Source organism: Lagopus muta, chromosome 7 (genome assembly GCF_023343835.1).
Source record: "Lagopus muta isolate bLagMut1 chromosome 7, bLagMut1 primary, whole genome shotgun sequence".
Lineage (NCBI taxonomy): Eukaryota > Metazoa > Chordata > Aves > Galliformes > Phasianidae > Lagopus > Lagopus muta.
Genome location: NC_064439.1, coordinates 48,763,524 through 48,784,425, shown reverse-complemented (window position 1 = coordinate 48,784,425; position 20,902 = coordinate 48,763,524). Strand labels below are relative to the sequence as shown.

The following is a 20,902-nucleotide window of genomic DNA, read 5'->3' as shown; positions in this document are numbered from 1 at the left end:
TCAAAAAATGAAGGTTGTGGGGTTTCAGTCACAATCGAGCTGTTTTCTACCAAAACACAGTCAGAAACAACATGGCAAAACAGGAGATTTAAGCCCCTCACTTCTTGACAGTCGTTGAGAACTCCCACTGCATACTGGTGAGAGACAGCAAACACCAATGCCAGGTGGCACCAGTGTGACAGGAGTGAAGGCAGGAGAAAGATGGCTGCACGTGGCAGAAACACAACCTGCTCCCTTAGGACCCAGTTTGGAGACATGCTCCCACTTACAGGAGTACAGCTCCATACGCTGATGCTATGACACTTCTGGAGGATCTCCTAAGGTCTTTCATCCCTAACTCTTCTGGCACAGCATTAGCACCAAATTAGCTCCTTCTGAAATCCACAGCTTTGAGAAGCTTCTGTCTACAGGACAGTGAAAGCAGATCAAAGAGGCTGCCTTCAAGTGATCATAGCTACCTATTATTATTAGATTAATACATTAGAACTTCAACATCATCTTTTCTCTGATAAATGTTTGCCTGGACAGTTTATGAAAACAGCTTTTTACTGTGGATAAGTTCTGCAAACTGTTACACATTAAATATCTTAAGGCTGTCCATCTTTTTTCTTACATTTGGTGTTTCTTATTACTTCATCATTACACAATTCAGCAAGCCCAGCATCAGAAAAGCAACACCTTCAATTTCATACAACTTTGCCTAAAGAAAGGACAGGCAAACTCTTTAGAGCAGCCTGATAAAACTGATAAAAAAATAACCAAGTCCAGTCCAGATACCAGCATGCATATATAGCAAGGAACTTCTTGATGTGAAGAACCACGCAACCAGAGCTTCTAAAATAGTCATTCTCATTCCATGGAAGTCCTGTTAGCAGCTCCTCAAAAGAGCAAGACATTTGTATACAGGGTACTTGGCAAGCTCTGAAAGTCCTGGTGGAGATTCAGATGACTTGGTCAAATAAACCAGAGGCCACCATTCACTAATAGCTTATTTACACTATCTAGCACTGCAATCACAATGAAGTGACTACACATTACTCTGAAGTAACTCTTGAGGAGGAAAAAAAAAAGAGAAAAAATAAAGAGCTCTGTAAAGCAGCGGGAATTTTTCACAAGATGCCTTCCTCTTCTCCATTATTCAACTCATATAAGAATTGCAGGATAGTGCACACTTGATCTTTAAATACTAATTATACTAAATTCATGGCATTTCTGAAGGGAAAACTATATTCTCACATAGCAGAACGTTCAAACCCAATGAAGAATTTTAAAAACAAAATTATTTTCAGTGATAATACTTTTTCTCCATTTTAAGATAAAACTCTGCTATGAAACACCCATTCCCCTTAGAAAGAGAAGAATTAGAGTACTTCAAACTCTCCTCTTAAGAACACTGTATAATCTGTATAATCAACAAATATGCAGGTGCTATAATTAAGAAATACACAAGGCTAAGCAGCTTATTACACCAAAAAGAACAGACAGAGGGCTTACCCTCGTCCTGGGCTCACTAGAAGATCACTAGAAGACCAAAAGCTCCAAAAGAAGGGATCTCCAGAAAGAGACCCTTCCCCACTCGGGGTCAGCACTTAATAGGTCTAGGAGAGATGCAGCCAGGCTCCACCCCTTCCATCACCACAGCTGAATTGCCTTCACCTGTGCTCCCAGGTGACTCAGTGCTCACCTCAGGTGGTCAATCAGAGGTTCAGGTTGTGATTCAGCAGTTCTTATACAATTGCTTACAACAATTTTTATTGTCAAAATATGACAATCTTTGGACCATTTGCAAGAATTAACCTGCCATCCAGAATTTCAAAAGCGGCTTTTTATACAAGTATTCTGTCTACAACTGCTATCATTCCTCCTAACTTAGGTTACGAAGACTTCCCAGTGTAGCTTACTGACCTTGCTTTTCTTCATAGTCTACAGATAGAAGAGAGGTTTTAGAGTGATTCAGACTTTGATGTATAATTTTTAAGATGCCTAAGTTAGAACAGATGAATGCCATTCAATAAATTACGCCTCAGAAGATATACAGATACATATTAAGAAGAGTCTATCCATAATTATAGGCTGGAGGAAGAAACTTACTGACTGAAAATTACAAGATTCATAAAACATATAAGTACATCTGGGAAGCTAAAAACTCTTTTAAAGTTACCCTATATTACATAGATGGAAGTGTGCCAGGCTGTTCTTCCATTAAAATATGTAATAGTAGAAGTACAATATCCCTCCAGTTATCAGAAATATGCTGCAGTTTTATACTGATCTCCAAATGAAAAAAAAAATAGAAAAAAGAAAGTATTAAGTCTCTCATTAAGGGGATGCTTGCAATGATTTTTAATCCTTTCATGTAACATTAACTCTACACTAATCCCTAAAATTGGGGTAATTTTTATTTGTGTAGCAACAATCTTTTTATGTGATGAAAATTACAAACTTCTGAGGGGAAAGGAAAGAATGCTGACATGAAGCCAGGTCTGGAGCACAGGTCTTACAAGGAGTGACTGAGGAAAGTGGGATTGTTCAGTCTGGAGAAGAGGAGGCTCAGGAGAGACCTCATCAATCTCTACAACCACCTGAAAGGAGGTTGTGGCCAGGTGGGGGTTGACCTCTTCTCCCAGGTAGCTAGTGAGAGGATTAGAGGTGATAGACTTAAGTTGTGCCGTGGGAAGTCTAGGATGGAGATTAGGAAAAATTTAATGTTAGAAAGAGTGGTTAGGCATTGAAACATGCTGCTCAGGGAAGTGGTGGACTCACTGTTCCTGGAGGTGTTCAAGAAGCATTTAGATGTTGTACTGAGGGACATGGTTTAGTGAGAAATACTGGTGATAGGAGGACAGTTAGACTGGATTATCTTAGAGGTCTTTTCCAACCTTGGTGAGTCTATGAAACCATTGCTGGAGATTTTCAAGAATCATGGAATCATAGAATCACAGAATGGCTTGGATTGAAAAGGACCACAGAGATCATCTGGTTCCAACTCCCTGCTGTGTGCAGGTCACCAACCAGCAGCCCAGGCTGCCCAGAGCCACATCCAGCCTGGCCTTGAATGCCTGCAGGGATGGGGCATCCACAGCCTCCTTGGGCAACCTGTTCCAGTGCCTCACCAGCCTCTGGGTGAAAAACTTCCTCCTAGTATCCAACCTAAACCTCCCCTGTCTCAGTTTAAAACCATTCCCCTTGTCCTATCACCATCCACCCTCACAAACAGCCATTCCCCCTCCTGTTTATATGCTCCCTTCACAGAATCACACAATGGCCAGGGCTGGAAAGGACCTCAAGGATTATGAATCTCCAACCCCCTGCCACATGCAGGGCCACCAACCTCCACATTTAATACTAGATCAGGCTGCCCAGAGCCCTATCCAATTTGGCCTTGAACACCTCCAGGGACAGGGCATCCACAATCTCTCTGAGCAGCCTGTTCCAGCACCTCACCACTATCTCTGTAAAGTGAAAGAAATGAAATGAAGCATCACAATAAATGGTGATGGGTTGACAGTTGGATTCAACCATGTCCAACCTGTGGGCTGCATAGGGCCTGGAACAGCTAGCAATTAGCTCTGCCCCACACCATAATGGTGGTGGCTCTGCTCCGCTGAGTGGTCCGACCCAACTCTGGGCATGCACCCATTACTCAGCAGTAACGAAAAGATCAGCCCAAAAACATTTGCTCTTTACTCAGTGCAGCACAAGCAAACCAAAAGGTTGGACACCCATGAACTTTATGATCTTAGAGGTGTTATTTTCCAACATTAAAGATTGTACGACAACAAACAGGTAAATAGATACAAATCTTAGGTGTTCTGTAGAAAGAAATGTATCACTTACATTTATTCCCACGGAATTTTCTGTATATGCTAATCAAATAACATTTGGACAATTCAACATTTCTCACAAATGTATGCTTGAGCTGATAAGGGTGAATGTGTACAGAGAATGGAAAGGGAAGACTACTGTGTGCAGTCTGCTGTGGAGATTCCCATGCTGACCTTTCTCACCTGCTGAGAAGTTAGGCCATATTCCAGCAAAGCCCTGCAGCACAACCTAAACTTTAAAGGTATGAAGAAAATCACTTGCATGGAGGAAGCAATGCTGCTTGTTGTTAAAGATCTTACACTATTTCTAGAAAGGTAAAAACAGGAAAGCTTTGTAAAGTGGGAGGACGCAAGTAAACAGAATAGTCCCTTGTTAGCAAGATAATTTCTCAACTGAAGAGGCAGAACCCTGCTAAAATAGTCATTAATCCTTTACCTTGGGATACATCCAAAGACCATTGAATCTTGCTGCAAACTTCAATAGATTTTTGGATTAGTCTCTAATTAGTATTTACACTTGGTCTGCCTGTGTTCATGATAAAGGTCTGTTTAGCAATACCCACAACAGCATGTTTAGCAACAGTGTCAGAACTCATCCATGTACACAGAATGCACAGAATGTAAAAGGTTCTCTATTAAGAAATCAGTGCAAATAAATTTGCATCCTATGTTATAATCTAGCCCTTTTCTCATTTGGTACAGAGTGAAGTGGGCTATTTTATCAGGTTTTGCCTGGAACAAGCAAACATGTGAAGTGAGCCTGGTATACCTGAGCTCCATCCACTGATGTTGTTCTGTACCCCAACTACATAGCTGCCAAATGGGAAAAGCATCTGAAGGAGAACAGTCTCTGAGACTTGAAGGAGCATGCAGTAAAAACACAAAAGAAGCACAGGTGCTTCAGAGGCCAAACACTACCTTATGTTACTAAGCACAAATATTAACATATGTGAGCTATTACTCAAAAGAGAAACATGGTGAAAGAACAGCCTGCATCCGTGCAGCTGCAGAACTATTTTTTTTTTCCATTCTGTCCTCTAGCAGTGAATATCCTGGCCAAACTCTAAACTGGAATTGGTTTACTTTTTCCTTGAGCCTCTACTTGCAGTGCACCACTTACACACATACACGCACGTCTGTGTAAAATCACTAGGCTCAACAAGTATTTTCCATTTCATCTTACAGGTAAATGAAGGGCTTAGAAGCCAGAGAACACTGCATTTCTGAAACTCTTTTAAATATACAAGTATACTAAAGAGACATTCTTTAAGACAAATGCAGACACACTGACATAACATTATTCAAGAATAAAACCCTTTCATGTAGAAGCCCTGTATAAGCAGAGAACAAAAGCAGCAGTCATATTGAATGCTAGTTGTAGTAAGTCCAACATACTTTCTGTTGGGAAGGCTTGTTACCAATATTTTAAAGCAAAATGCTTGACATGGTAGATCCTGGATTCTCAAGATCATTCAGTTTTTACCTTGACTATGATTCTGTTCAGGCTAGTATGAATTTTCTAAAGGGTAGTATGAGAATTGAGGTAAGGGAATGCATCTCTACACCTTGGTTTTCTCATCTTTGCTGTTTAAATGTCAAAACCCTCATCAAGGTGCTGGGAAAAAGAGCCCTGTATATGTGTATATTAAATTTTTAAAAAAGATTAAACCCGTACCTTTGTATGCGGTGGTGGAATAATTATCTCTTTGTTCCGTCTTTAAAAGGGGATTTTCAAAGCTCTCTACTAATGTTCTACTTTTTCATCTGTGGAACATCTTTCCCCTTTGAAGAAAAGATCGCCACCTATCAAAAAAAATCCAGTTTTGAACTGTTTTCTTAACCCTTAAACGATAACCCGTTGGAAAGTCAGTACCAAAACACAGCAAAAAATGAACCAAACTCTCTTCCAAAATTTGTACTACCTGCTGATCTGTATTTCGTAACTCTGATTTAGGAAGCCAATCTGAACAAAATTACAATCTTTTAACAACGGTTGCCTAAATATTTCCTGACCCAAAGACAGCTTACAAGAGTCTGCAGCTGCTCAGTGATGGTCTGCACTCCACAGGCAATTAGCTGCCCCTCCGTGTAACACAGCTGCATGTAACTAGCACGTTTCTGCAAGCATTCTCCATGCAACTAGTACAGAGAAACTTGCCTGCAAAGCTAAAACTCAGCAGTGCTGTAATCAGGCTTAATCCTCTATCATTGCAAAGAATTCCAATCAATTTACCTTATATCTGGGACCAGTGAAAGGGTTCATTGATTATCCGATGCTGTTAGCACAAAGCTGAGTGCAACACGACACAGTATAACTGCAAAGTTTTTGAAATCGTGCCTAAATACATTTCTCCTTCATTCCTTATTTTAATTTACAGCTTCCTGACAGATCCTAGGACAGTATAGATGAAGGGGTTCCTGAAACAACCTGAGTCTATCCCCATACCATGTTAAGACCTAGGCCTTAACGCAGGGCCTTAATACATTTACTAGATATTTCATGTGTATTAGATGCTCCACAATCCAACAGTATTAGCATTTCAAAAACAGTGCCTGTCCCTGCAGCTGTGTTTGTACTTCCCTGAGCCTGGAAATGCCAGAAGCAGCAGAAGCTCATGGCACCCTCAAGATACAGCATTAAAACCAAACTGTGTTTGCTTTGCCTGTAGGTTCCAGTAGCTCACAGCAGCCTCAGCACCCTGGTAGTTGTGCCCCAGCTTCACTATCCAGTAACAGCCACCAAACAGCACCAAGACAGAGGCAGAGTGGGAAAGGGCGCCATGCCCTGCCATCATGGAATCAACTCCCTGCTGAGGGCACTCATGCAGAGAGGACATTCACCCACCTCTGCTCCTTCATGCTGCTCTCCTTCATCCCGTGGAAAATTTTTTTTTTAAAAAAAAAAGTTCTTAAATCCAGACTCAAATCACGTTTTTGTTTTTACAAAGCTCAGAGGCTGCGTATCATTCAACACACACTCAGCTTCTCCATTTCAGAGCAGGCTGCAAGCTGGTCTTGCAGCCAGCTGCTTAGGGCTTCCTCTACCAGTCCTTGAGGGAAACAGCAGGTCTCAGTTGTCCTGACCAGCCTCACTTGGAGCCCATCTCCCCCCGTGGGGCCATTAGTCCTTGTTCCTGCAATGCTGCAACTCTTTCCAAGCCTGCCTGTGAGCCAGCATCTCAGCATGGCCTTTTACCTTCCTCCTCCCAACCGCCCTGCGCGATGGCCTGGGCTCAGCCAGCCTTGGGCCTGCCTTGTTCCCCATCACTCAGGAAGGCATCCCTTGCTGTGTAAAGGTGCTTCTCAATTTCCATCTCAGGTGATGTAAATGAACGTCCTCGTGGAATTGTTATATTTCCAAAAGCATTACATATTCATTAGATCTCCACGAAGCCTGATACATAGTCATACTGTTTCCTAAAATGTCCATCCCTTTTCCAGGAACTCTGCTTCCACCCGTTTACTTCCTTTATCCTGTTTCTTTCTTCCAACTGAATTTGAGTTGGAGGTCACACATCCTCTGTTCTTAGGCAACTTTCAGTCACAAAAATGCAGATGTTCTCATTCAGAGTCAACCCTGGCTCGTCTTGTTCTATTGTGGTTTTCCTTGCTCACTTGAAGTTATCACAGTTGTGATATGCAATCAGCTGTCTAGTACACTTAGCACCTATGCAACTATGCAACTATGGTTGTTATGCACAGTTCATCTCTTGCTATGCCTTTTTGTATACACATTCATAAAGATTATACATGATCAAGAAATTGCAGGGTAAATGTTATAGAAAAAACCCTGAGCCTAACATTTTACAGCATAAGAAGTAAGGAGACATCACTGCACAGGCTTGAAAAAGTGGAATTGTTAGGAAGGAAAAAAAAGACCTGCACTGGAAATTTTGCCATATCTTTCTGTGGCTCATTACCCAGTCTGTTACATGATACTACTGCAATTACATGTCCCACGTTCTCCACCCTTGAGCTAAAGAATCAAATGTTGAGTCTCCACAAGTAGTATTTGCTATCTCTAATGCCAGCAGTAGCACTTCCTGAGCTCAGGGGTACAGACCTGGGACTGGAGCATAAAGAGATTTAGAACTACAAATACATGCCCCAATACCAAAGTGAGTTTGCATACGGAACCCATTCTTAACTATTTACCTCATGATCATTTGTGAAAACAAAAAATCTTGCATTATTTTGGCTAAATTTCATCAATCACGTCATGCTGTGTTGTTGCTTTTTTCCTCTGCTGCCTGGAGGGGAAACCTTTGCTGCATGAAAACATGAACGGAGGGTTCTAAAATATATAATTTATCTTCCTAGCCTTACTCTATGTCATGTGCAATATGGCTGCAGAAACAGCATATATTCCAGGTAGCATTTACTAAGTAGAAGCTTATACAAAGCAGAAGGATATTGACCAGAAAAACAGTATATTTTACAAGAGCAATTTCAAAAGGATCATTAAATTCCATTCAGGAGAAGACTAGCATGTGCAACAATGCCTCTGCTAACAGAAAAACTTTGGGAGTCTGTTTTAAGGATTGCTTTATAGACATGTTCTCAATTTTTCAGGCTTTATCTGAAATATCACAGGTGCCAGTTTGCTACTGTGCAACTCTAATATCAATTTGCTTTCAATTCAGGCAGAAGCATGGAACTTAAGCAATTAATATCAAAACTGATAGCAGCTAAAAGGGTTTTTGTTTGTTTTTGTTTTCAATATTGAAAAAGAACAGGAAGACGATGATGCTCAAGCCCTGTTTGTATACCTGCATCTAAGTGATCACATTAGCCCAGACCTCTATTAACTGCACCACTATCACACGTGTGCTTTGCTGATCCATCTTAGGACAGATCCACAAGCTTGTATTCTGAACAGATGAAGAGAAAGAACGCAATATGGAGGTGTTTCTATTGCCACCAGTCCTAATTTCTCAACATTTTTAAGTCCTACGACAAGTAGTTCACTATATAAAACGGTATTAAAGCTCTTCAAAAATAACTGAGGATTTCAGCCTTAGCAAAGCACATTTTTCCCTAGCTGCTGTACCTCCTTCTACTCTACTTCTCTTTTTTCTTCTAATTTTTACTTTTTTTTCATTGACAATTACTCCCTTCCCTTTCTGCATCACCTTGGCACTCATAAATGTTTGTAGTGGCCGCCCATTCCCCTTTTTCCTTCGGTATGATGGTGTGCTCTTACTAAATCACACATTGGATTATGGTTGCAATTGTAAATAATGCCAAAGAAAAGCTAAATAAGTCTCAGAAAATTACCTCCTCCTATCAGAGATAAAATCAGTGTAGTATAGGAATTAAAGTGGCTTCAAGCAGCTGAAAGTAGCAATTATATCTGTTCAAATGATAATCCAATGTTGTTTCTCTTTAGCAACCCAAAGCTTTTACTTTGCAGTAAAGTAACTGTATTAGGCACTTGAAGTGGAAAAGTACTTGGCTCTGCAGTGCTTCCATTTTACAACACTGTAAATAACTAATTGAGGCTGTGGAGAATTAAGAGTATGACAAATCATAGGGGCTTCATATGCCTACCTTGTACAGATATCAGTGTCTATTTATATCAAAAATGGCCACGTCAGTCACTGCTCTAGTAAAACTACTGGGGAGGTTGATAGGTTTTGCCTTTTGGAAGTCCTAATGGCAAGATCTCCATGAAATTCTTCACTGACACTGAAATTCAGCTTTGTTGAAACCTTTAAACCTATTGTTCATATGAAAGAGAGCAAAAAAAGTCCTTATGTTTCTTTCTTCCAGCTGTTCTCTTTAAAAAAATTATGCAAATCTCCCCAGAGAACTTTAAAATCAAATAAGTTTTCTGAAATTTAGTCTGGAATATTTTTTTCTTTTCTTTCTGAAGCCAAAACCCATTACATATCAGATACAATATTCAGAAAGGCTCAAATAGTGTGATATTCATAAGTAGAAAAAAGAAATGGGCAAGAAAGATTAATTTTGCTGTAAGGAAAACTCTCTAACAGTACAAGTTAAAATACAGATAGCTAAAGACAGAATAGACAGGATAAAGATACTGTGGAATGAGCATTGCTGGAATTTCGAGATGTACTTAGACAAATACTTGTCAGATGTGGCTCAGCTAAGCTAACCTTGTCTATTTGCCAATGACTTCATGGTTACTTTCACACCTTTTGTTTTCTATGAATCTTCAGTGGATGTGGCTGTTTGGAGTTGCCAAGAGAACACGTGCCAACTACATGTTTCAAAGGCTTGGAATATAATGAAACATGAGTGGATTGTCTCAGGATACCTGAGAAGGTACAGCAGGTACGATGCTGTTACTCCTTATCAGATGAATATTTTCTCTCTATCTTCTAGATATGGCGCATCTTTAAAATGGACGAAACTATGCTGTATTTCCCCAGCCTCTGCATAAACAGCTGAAGTATTTGGGCTGAAATTGTCTCAGAAATTTTCAAAGTGAGGTAAGCAATTATGTGGGAATACTAACAGCAGCAGGAAAGGTCTTCCAATGGAAAACACTAAGCCACTTTAATTATAGAAGGTGCTACGAGCCCTGCCAATATTTTTCCCTTGTGCTCCCACAAAATGGGGAAGCAAGAAGAAAAATGTCTTCACAGAATCCCTTAAGCCTCCTGTGTACCTATTTAGAAGGGGTTATGAAAAAAAATGGAGTAGGAATCTTCTGCAAATTTCTAAGTGATCTCCTAGGTCTACCCAAACATTGCTATTTAAATATTTTTTTTCCCCTAGTCTGTCTACATTTTAAGATGTTTCCCGTTAATGTCACCGTCATTCTGCGTTTCACTTCTCTCTTTGTTTGCTGTTTTTTTTCACCTTTTGGCTGGGAGTTGAAGTGTTCATCTGACAAGCATAACATAAGGTACAGAAAGAGGGAATTTAAGTGACATTAATTCCTACGAATTTCATTTGTTTTCTTTTTCACTAATCCAGGCGTACTAACAGAATAATGCTCTGGAAACATAGATCTTTGTCAAGTGTTGCAGCAAACTGCACTGAAGACCATGGGGTTTAAAAAAACAAAAGGAAGACAGAAAGAAAAAGGGAGAGAGTGAGAGTAATAGATTAAACCTTTTGTTCTGTTCAGTGGTGGCTGGGAAATATACTCACATGAAAACTGTAATTAACTTGACTGTTTGAGAAAGCAGTCTTTATTTTGGTTTGTTTGTGTAATCAGGCACTGACTACTGTAGTCTGACTGCCCCCTTTCACGTTTTACTTAATACCAGCAAAAGTGCAGGTGATGGTAGGCAAAACAGAATCTGACACTTTCAACTTCTCTTGTTTTTCTTTTTTTTTCCAGTTCAGCTGATCAGAGTGGATGTTAATGAACGTCTACGTGTGGCTAAATAAGGCTCAGTCCTCTTTGCACAGTCTGATTTCTGCCTATCCCTTTTCCATTTCCATCTGAAAGCTTGTAATTCAGTTCCATCTATTTGGGCCTAATTCCCATTTACACTATTGTGTTTGTTTTTTTTTTACCATTCTGGAAATATAAAAAACTTAGAAGTACACATAAATAAATGACTTTTACACCCACTTTACAGCTGTTACGTGCTGCCAGATGGTATAAAGAGGTCTCACTATAAAGTAGAATCAGGTTATCTCCAGGGGCTAAGCTTCCCAAAAAAGAAAAATAACCAAACACAAGCATTAAAGAATGAAACAATAATTGATATTTTAAATAAGATTTTTCTTTTCAAGTGCCAATTCCAGTCTTGGTTACTTTAGAATTAAGGGAAATTACATGAGAATTCTTACAGTTTGCCTTGCAGGACTGATTGGAAAAAAAAGAGACCAGTTTGAATCCAGTACAATTAATATTAGTCAGGGCACAGAGCACACTGGGCCCCATTCCAAAGTCCTTTCTTTTGCTTTCCGTGCTTTCTTGCTGGTTTGCTTGGAACTCTCATCATACAGCCCCTAATTAATCAAGCGGTGTAGAAGACGCTGGGAAATCTGCTCATGTAAGGGCTTCTGAATCTGATGGAACAAGCTTCTTAGCTGCTGTTGATCATGTTTACCTGAATGCAACTCTGTTTAGCTCCACAGCTACTTGTGATTCACACTGATAAACATCAGATCAAAAACAGACCCCAAGAACACGTCTTGAACTTACTCACTTTTAACATCTGTTTGAGGTTTAGTGTGCTTTTATTTCCTTAGGAAAATGTGAGGTTATTGTGCAGTTGTTGCATGTTGTTGTTTTCCAAGTGTTTTTTAATAGCAGTAGCTAAGATTCACCTACATACCCTAATAAATGCCTGTTGTAACAGAAAGGAATGACATCGTGGTAACAGTAAGGTTAAAAAAAAAGTCCAACACACTGGTCAGATTAAAAGCACAGCTCTCTGTGCAGTTCTTAGTTCAATAAAATGCTGTGGTGCTTTGTGGTCAGAAGGAAATAGTCCTTCAGCAGCATGTGTTTCTACTGTGTCCTTCATGAAAGAGTCAAAGGGTACTTTACAATCCAATCCAATGTCGGATATAACCTTTTAAATAAATAAACTGTGGTTTAAGGATTTAGAAATCACTAGATCAAAGAATGTAATCTTTGAGATCTAATAACTACAGTGATGGGCCTGGCGTAAGGACATGAGTAGAACAGAACAAAGGCTTGCTGAATATCCACAGTGCCTCTTGGGTTAAATTCATCACAGGGTCACCCTAATTCCCTAGTTAGGGGGCAACCTTCAATTTCCCCTTTTGCTAAGAATACAGCAGGAATTTAAAAATAAACCAAAACCAATACACGTAGGGGAAGAAACTCCAGACTCCAGCCCCTCTTTTGACTGGCTATTCAAAACCCAGGTATTGTTTTCAGAACACAGCCCAATGAGTCCATTGCTTAACCCTAGAGATCTCAGATGGAGCCTCTAGGTTTTCACCTACCCACACACCCTCACACACAGACTCCTTGTCTCTGGGATTAACTGACTGAACTGCAGGACCAGCTTATTGTTTTGGTGATACATGTCTAAATTCCACTGTGGTCAGGTGAGATCCAAGTCTTCAGCATCACGTTGCCTAAAACAGAATATGTGAGCTTTCCTGTTGACTCTGTGGGTGTGCACTCATGGGTGTGCTTAAATGATTTCACTGTGACCCTTCAAATAAGCAATATCACTAATACAAACAAACACAAAAACAGCTGTGTTCAGAGCCATTACAAACCCTCACGTGCTGCTTTACAGCACTCCAGTTTTTCCTCTATCAGGCTTTGCTCTTACAGGTTTTTGTTTTCTTTTTTGTTTTGTTTTGTTTTTGTGAGAAGCAGGAGCAGGTGGTAAATGTTGCATCCAAACTTTGGGAAAAATCTTATCTTTCTTTCTGACCATGGGCATTACAACACACAAGCCATCGCTTCTGCTACCATTTGTCAGATCTGGCTGCAAGACTAGGCTTCCTCTGTTCTGAATTCAGCACTGCAACAAGAAGGGAGCAAGAACCAAGCCGGAACATCCAGTTTTTAGGAGCTGTTTTGGTTTCTTCCTCTTAATGAACAAAATTTTTCCAACTCCCAAGACCACAGTATGCCCCATAATGATATGAGTTTGATGTCTTCCATTTCATTCTTCCACATTATAAACCACTTTTGCATTTCCTACAACTTCAACATTTCCTCCAAAAGACTGACAGTTTCTTGTTTGCAGATGTCATTTCTGCTTTGTATAATCCACTCAAAGATGTGAAGCACGTTTTGTACACAGAAAGGTATGGACACAGAGAAGGGAAGGCAAGACTTATGGCCAGACTTCCTGCAATAGCTGTTTGCTTCCTACAGCAGCATAATTCTCTTTTATTCAAGATTATTTTTGTTCACATGAAACTTAGCAGTTTTCACAGGAAGCTTGTCAGTTTTTCCTTCATTAACGGTGTCTGAGCTGGAAAAAGTACCAAACAAAAAATTTTCCCTTGGGAGCTTCAGTGCCCAATCCTTCCTTCAAGGGACACTGAAAACATTCAGGCCTGGCTGGAACAAAGTGCAAAAATGGTGTGAAGTCCAGGATTCTGGAAGCATTCAGTGCTTGGCAGCACCTTGTGCCATTACCAACAGTATGTCAGAAGGGTCTGCCTTAAATACTGCCAGAGCTATTTGCATGCTTAACCCATTTTTATTTTTAAAGCTGGATTCAGTAAAGATAGAGCACGTTTCTTTGTTTTTTATATAAAAAAAAAAGGAATCACAGCTTTTAATCATTTCTGATATAATCTGAAGACATAGAGCGTATGCTAGTTTGCTGCTGATGGGAAGCAATGTGATTTTAAGTCATAAGCTTGAGATCAGGATAGAAAGTGTTCTATTTTTTTTTTTTTTTTAACAAATATATAAATGGAATAAAGACATGCCTTCTAAAAATCAGACTTTTTTCTCCATAATATTCCTCCCTACTGCACAGGAAATATGAAACTCAAGCAAAACCTATGTTAGAGTTTTACAAGTTGGCTTGGTAAGCGGAAAAGTAGCCCGAGATGTTAAAGCTTAGCATAAAGGACAACACTGTGATGTGGCATTGTCTCCTACAGCCTCATACCAGCTGTTCTGCAATATGCTTAACATGACTGTCACTATTTCCTGTTGCTTGAAATTCTTGTTTCCATAGCAGGGGGTGACTAAAAACACCTTTGTCTTTTATGATGTTTCATTTTTGGATGCGCAGTTAGGCCACTGGATTGCATCTTCTAAACATGCATGGAGTCTGTGAGCCTTGGAAACGCCAGAAAAGTGTAAAGTAAAAAATTACTTGATGGAATCCATTCCTGTAGGTAACACAAAGTTCCATTCTAGCATTTTTTTTCTCTTTGCAGTGCCCACTCTGCAAAAAGTTAGCAGTGGGAATAGGTTGTTGCGTTTAGCCTGTAGTTTAGGTTACACTAACTGGAAACATAACAGGCTCAAAAACTATTCTTGCAGGTAAGATTTTGCAGCAACGCTGATCATATTTTTGTTTTGTTTTGCTTTGTTTTTAACAATGTGGTACATGAAAACCAGAAGCACCTGTTCTGATCAGAACAAGTGTGAGTGTCCTGTAAATCTTCACTGGCATGAGCGAAGGGCACAGGACAGCTGTGCAGCCACACCTGAGAGTACGATCAAAGCTCAAGGCATCCTGGAAGCATCTTTCCTCAGCTTTGAGGATATGCACAAGTGTTAATGACCCCAGTGGCTGTTAGCACATATGGGTAAAAGGAAGACTGTACTTGAGAACTGTCTGGATCTAATTTTGCTGTTATAAAGTGTGGCAACTACAACCTGTACCACTCCTTGCTAACAGTAGTAGGCTTTTTTATTTTAGGAACTATAACATCTATTTAAAACAGCTTAAGAAAAAATTATTTATGTCACTGAAAATGGAAGTTTGGCTTGGAATAAAGCTTTTTGGGTATCCCCTCCCACCTTCTGTTTTCAGCTTGTTCCCACTACCACTTTTAGAAGTGGCTGGGAATTTAGAACATTCTCTTGATCTTCAGAATTTTCTTTTGATCTAACAGTTAGACAAAGCTCTCCTGTGGAACAGCACTACCAGTCAACAGAGAATCAGTAGCAAATATCAACAGCTAATCTTTCTCTTTTGAAGAAATAGTCCTACATATCACAGAGGTTTCAAAGCCAGCGATAAAACAAAAACCCCGAAGCTATAGTCCATTTACCTGTAGCCCTGACATCCCTGAAAAGTAAAAACATTCAAGGGCCTTGAATTACTACCTTTAATCCCAATCGTCAGTTCTAATTACAGAAGAGTTTGCATTGCATTTATTTAGCTGGCATTTAAACCAGGCTTTGTTATATTTATTAGCAATGACAGTTACTCAATAGGCAAGCTGGACCAGATCCTGCGAAGTGTTATTTCTGTGAGGAGTCCCACTGAGCTCCGTGCTGTGTTGTGCACCTTGCGGCAGCAGACATTGCTGACGAACCTAACGATGCCAAAGCTGTAGACATCTTGTGTGCACTGAAGAGAGCAACTTTTAAGTGCAAGCTTAAGTCCCGTTAATGAAACATCATTTCAAGTATATGCTCAGAGTGGACTGGTCTTCGTGCCATTCTTCAACTTTAGGGTAAGAAGCATTGCAAGAAAACGGCACTGAGATGTAAATGACAGGAACAAGACTGTTTTGCCATGCTCTCATCTAATGCTGAAAATGCTGTATACAATTTGTCTTCAATTGTCCTTTTATTTTCTCCCATTTGAGCTGCGGTTCAGATCAGAGAAGAAAAATAAAAGTCTTGTTACAGCTACAGGTCAGTGGAAGATAAGAGGCTCAGCACAGTCACTTCTCTGTACCTTACATACAAAAGTGGCCCAGACTGGTATTTAGTTTATCAGTCTACAATCTAGGAAACACAGCAGAGACACTTGAATGTAAAATCATTGCCAAAAGATAAAAATCTACATCACTGGACGAGTGTTGCTTGCCCAGCAATTTAAAGGTCATCTGGCATACATTATTTTCCTCTTACAATTAGAATAATAGTGAATATACACAGAGCATAAACCACAGCTTTTTAAAGATTTGACTTCTTAATTGGCCTGACCCACGAACTAACACATGAGGCAGCAGAGAAGCACAGAATGGAAAAAAGTGAAGAAATTTAATAAGGGAAAACAGCTAAAGATGTTTTTAGAGGGCCGATTTAAATTAAAACCTGATTACGGTGTGAAAACAAGGAAAGTCTTTTTAAGCATGAATGAAAATGATAAAAATCCATCTTTTCTGCTGCAAAAAGAAAAGTCAACAGAGAAATGCATTCTTTTGCTGGAATCCAGGCCTAGGACCAAAGAATTTACATATATTAAGTTAACAAGAACAAGAACTCCTCTATAACAAATATTTATACTGTAAAATATTACCACTGCATTCCTGCACATCCTTACAATAATAATTCTTAAGGAGGCAGTATGCTGGGGAGTGTATAAAGCAGCACGTTTCTGTGGAGATGGAATGCTTCATTATCAGAGTACTAGCTTGTTCATAAATATTTAAAAAAGAAAATAGATGTTTTTGAAGTTCTTCAAACACAATTCTTATTGTTTACAGTGTCTCTGCTACTGGAAACAGCAGTCAGCATGTACCTGTCCATAAGCCTCTCTCTTACTTTCTCCAGGTGCAGGAAGCAGCTGCTGGTGTCTGTAAAGGACAGGCATGTCCATGCTGGGCACCGAGGGGACACCTACTCTGACCTTACTTCTGCATGTAGTCATGTCACAGGATTTGTGCCAAACTGTAGACAAAAAGGCTTATATCCTTCCTGAATTATAAAGTGGGTCCTAAAATTACATGTAAGATGGTTCTTTTCTGCTTGTCTAAGTTATATGCACTCCTGTAGATTAGAGATGGGAATCTTCCAGGGGAGAAGGATCTTCTCTGTTACTACAAGAGGAATGACTGGAAGATGGCTCAAGACAAACTAACTCTGTAGAGTTGATTTTCACCTGGCTGTGGTAGAAATTAAGCTCCTGGATATGCAGTGATCTGAGTTACAAAGCAATACGGACAACAGATGGAACTTCATCCTTAATCATGAGGGGGAAAACAACTAAAAGAACCCCAAGCCCAAGGATTTAAAGCAGAGGAGGAAGAGCAACCTTAGTTATAGCAACATATTACTCACCAAAAGTGGGCCTTGGAGTTCAAAGCTCTCTGAGCAAAGAGCATGAGTTTACCATTGCATGAATAGCTTTTAATATGAGATAAAACAGACCATTGTCCATTTAAAAATATTTGCTAAACTCGGATAGTGTGCATTCGATAGTGTGTAGGAGGAGAAGTCAAGTACTGTAACAATAATTGCAAGTGCCTGCTTATTTGAAGAGTGCTACGTAATTTACAGAGAGATCTTGTTTAACCCCCTCTTCTCTCTCTCTCCTTTTTTTTTTTTCTTTTTTTTTAAACACTACGTTTGCAAGAACCAGTGAACACAGAAATGTGCAGCCAGCCCAGGCCCTGAGGCCTGTGGATCAAGATGGCAGGCTGGCCTTGGGTCCCCCGGGGCCAGCAGAGCCAGAAGGGTGATTGGACACGGTGACCTGTCTGCATGAGATGAGACAAAAACAGGAGGGCTGTAATGCTGATGAACTAACCTGTCACTCACAAGCTCAGGTCTGAAAAAAAGGAAAAAAAAAGAAAAAAAAAAGAAAAGAGTGCAGCACAGATTTTTAGAAAATATGCAGGGGAGAAAAAATACAGCATGGTTGGAATAATTAGATGATACATTTAATTACCTTTTGATTTAGATGGGCTCAGGATGTATATAGAATGTGACACAAAATCCAACTAATTGCTTGTATGAAAACAAAGGACGTTTACAGAAATAATGGGTATTATTGTTCAGCATGCAAGGAAGGATGCTACAGACTATTGCAGACAGGGATCGGGGTTTTATTCCAAGCACTCCAGTTATGAATCAAAATCACAATGAGCAATGAGCTTCTAGATCTTGACACACTAGGCAAGGAGTGTTCTCTTCAGAGTACTTGGCTGTTTAATTGCTTGCTAGGGGGAGGGAAAGTCCAGAGGGAAGGTACAGGCACACTTCTGCACTTTGGAGCCAGCACAGCCAGGTGCCAGGTAGTGGAGGGCTGCAGCACTGTGCCAGCCATTGCCAACACCAGTGGGAGCCACTGCAGGCACGGGTGCTTGGAGATGGATGAAATCGTGGATAAAGAAAACAGTGGAAAATGCATTTAATGATGAACATGTAATCCACAATGAGGATGCCCTTAAATCAGCATGCTCCTGCAATTACTTTCTGTGTCATACACAGACGAGCGTTTGAGCTACAAATAACTGCTAGTGTTTCTGATGTCTGCTGGAGCATAGATACACATGTATAGCTTGGATTTTTAATTAGGCATGCTTACACTCCATTAGAAGCAAATGAGATGGAATTTAAAGCTGCATCTGCAAGATTAGCCAAAACAAAATTTAGTTCTCGCTAAAATCTGGAGAAAAAATATGGTTCTGAAATAAGAAGAGCAAATGATAAACATCTATTTAAAGTTTTTGATTTCCAAGGTTTGAAAGTTAACAAGGACTCTCAACTTTTGTCTAAAACAATACTGCCAGGAAATGAATATATCTTCTAGCAACATACACATCCTAAACGCACAGATCTTTATTATTTATCAGTATTAAACAAAGCCTTACAGTACAGAGAGATTGCATGGCTTGAGGTTTATTTTTTGATGGTCATTTTCTATTATCAGTTGACCATCAGAGTACATTAAGAACGTGCATTTCTAGTTTCAGTGATGAATGGTAACTGTGCTGTTACTCCGTTGTTCCCAAGTTTTACATAATGCTTTGATTCTATAAGTGCAGGATACAAATTATTTCGTCCAAAAAAAAAATAAAAATCATTAAATATTTGTTTAATCTTCACAAACAGCTAACACTGACCAAACACTGGACAAGCAATCAATAACATACTTGAAAATTATGTGTTTCTATGAACTCTTTTGGATGTACCTAATTACACACAGAACATGCAAATATGCACATGTGGAGATCTAAAAAATATCTATTTGAAACACCTGTCACATTAAGTTGCACAATAATAACGTGCATGAATTCTGACATTAAAAAAAGAAAAGTTGCTGACCAAAAAAAAGAATACATGTAAGTATTTTAAGTGTATGCTCTTGTTATCAAATTCTTAGGAAATGAAATGCAGTAATACAATGAACATTGATAAGCATTCTTCCAGGCATTCACTGAACTTTTTTAATTGATGAAATACAGAATGTTGCACACAGAAAAAAAAACAAAAAACCAACATGCTCACAGCCTTTCAGCCTCAAAATCACTCTCCTAGAGCTAGCAGGCTTTAAATACAAAATAGCTAGCTCACACTTTCTTACATGCCAAAGAGAAAGTTACATTAAAGGGATATTAGAAGCTTTGAGATTTATCAGGGTTTCAGGGGAGTTTTCTGTCACCTATACTGCACAAAACCTTGCTATTGTACTTGCTGTAGAATCATCAAACATTTTTCTTTAAGACTGAACAAGTTTACACAAAAAGCTAATTAACCCATTCTAAAATACATATTTTCATGCAATGCAATGCTGACAAACATGCCCCACTTTTTAGGTACAAGCCAGCCTAATAGAAAGCTGTTAATGTTTAGGGGGGGTTTAATAAAAAATGTATTTTCTATTTTTAAAATATTTAAAGCAATAGAAGCCTGTGGTAAACATGGTATTACATATTTGACATTTTCCGCCTAGAAATGCATTACTGTGTACGATGGTATTAATAAACCATGTGCTTTGAGGGACTTCTGTGCTTTGCCATAATTTAGTCGAAAACAGTGCACAGGATGCGTATTTTTCCACCATTATATCAACGTATAGGAAACAAATACGATGCCATCACTTCAGCAGCATGCGTTCACTACACTGGAAACATATGCAAAAAAAACCCACAAACTTTTGGGAGTTTGAAAAATACCCTTTGCCAGAGACCGATTTACAAAGCAGTGGCTAATGAGAAAGTGTTGAGCACTTAAGATTTTGTTAGAGAAAAGAAAACAGACACCCTCTTCCGACTCTGGCTGCATTCGTAGGAAAACAGCCCTCCGTGTAAACAGGAGAAAATAATTTAATTTCTGTCCCCACTCCAGGTTATTATTTGAAGCAAACGAAAAGACAATGATTCCCCTCTCTTCCGGCTAAGCTCAAAACAGCACAGTTAAACACACACATAAAAACTACAGACTTATCAGAAATCACAAAACAGAAAGAGAAGGACTCACTGACCCATTTGGAAGACAAAGACGACAAAATGGAAAAGCTCTAAAAATCAGCTTGTGAGGCCTTTGAGAGATATTCTTCTGGCATTTCATCACAGCAGCCCCAGACCAGTTCCCTTCCCTGGATACAGGGAGGGAGAACTAAATAGAGCTGTTTATTAAAGCTGTTGTGCTGGATTGCATTAGGAAGCACGAGCAGACCACCTGGACCTTTCAGATTGTGGCAGTGTTTAATTTGCAGACTGCCCCTCTGCAGCAGCAAAGACTACTACATTCACCAAGCTCAATCACACGCTATCTGGGTTAG

The 20,902-nt window shown here is 39.5% G+C and overlaps 1 protein-coding gene across 1 annotated transcript in view; it reads right to left on the bottom strand.

Annotated features, from left to right (window-relative positions):
* The window catches only part of POU6F2 (POU class 6 homeobox 2), a 303,094-nt gene that overhangs the window by 281,616 nt on the left and 576 nt on the right, over positions 1-20,902 (bottom strand). The window lies entirely within an intron of this gene.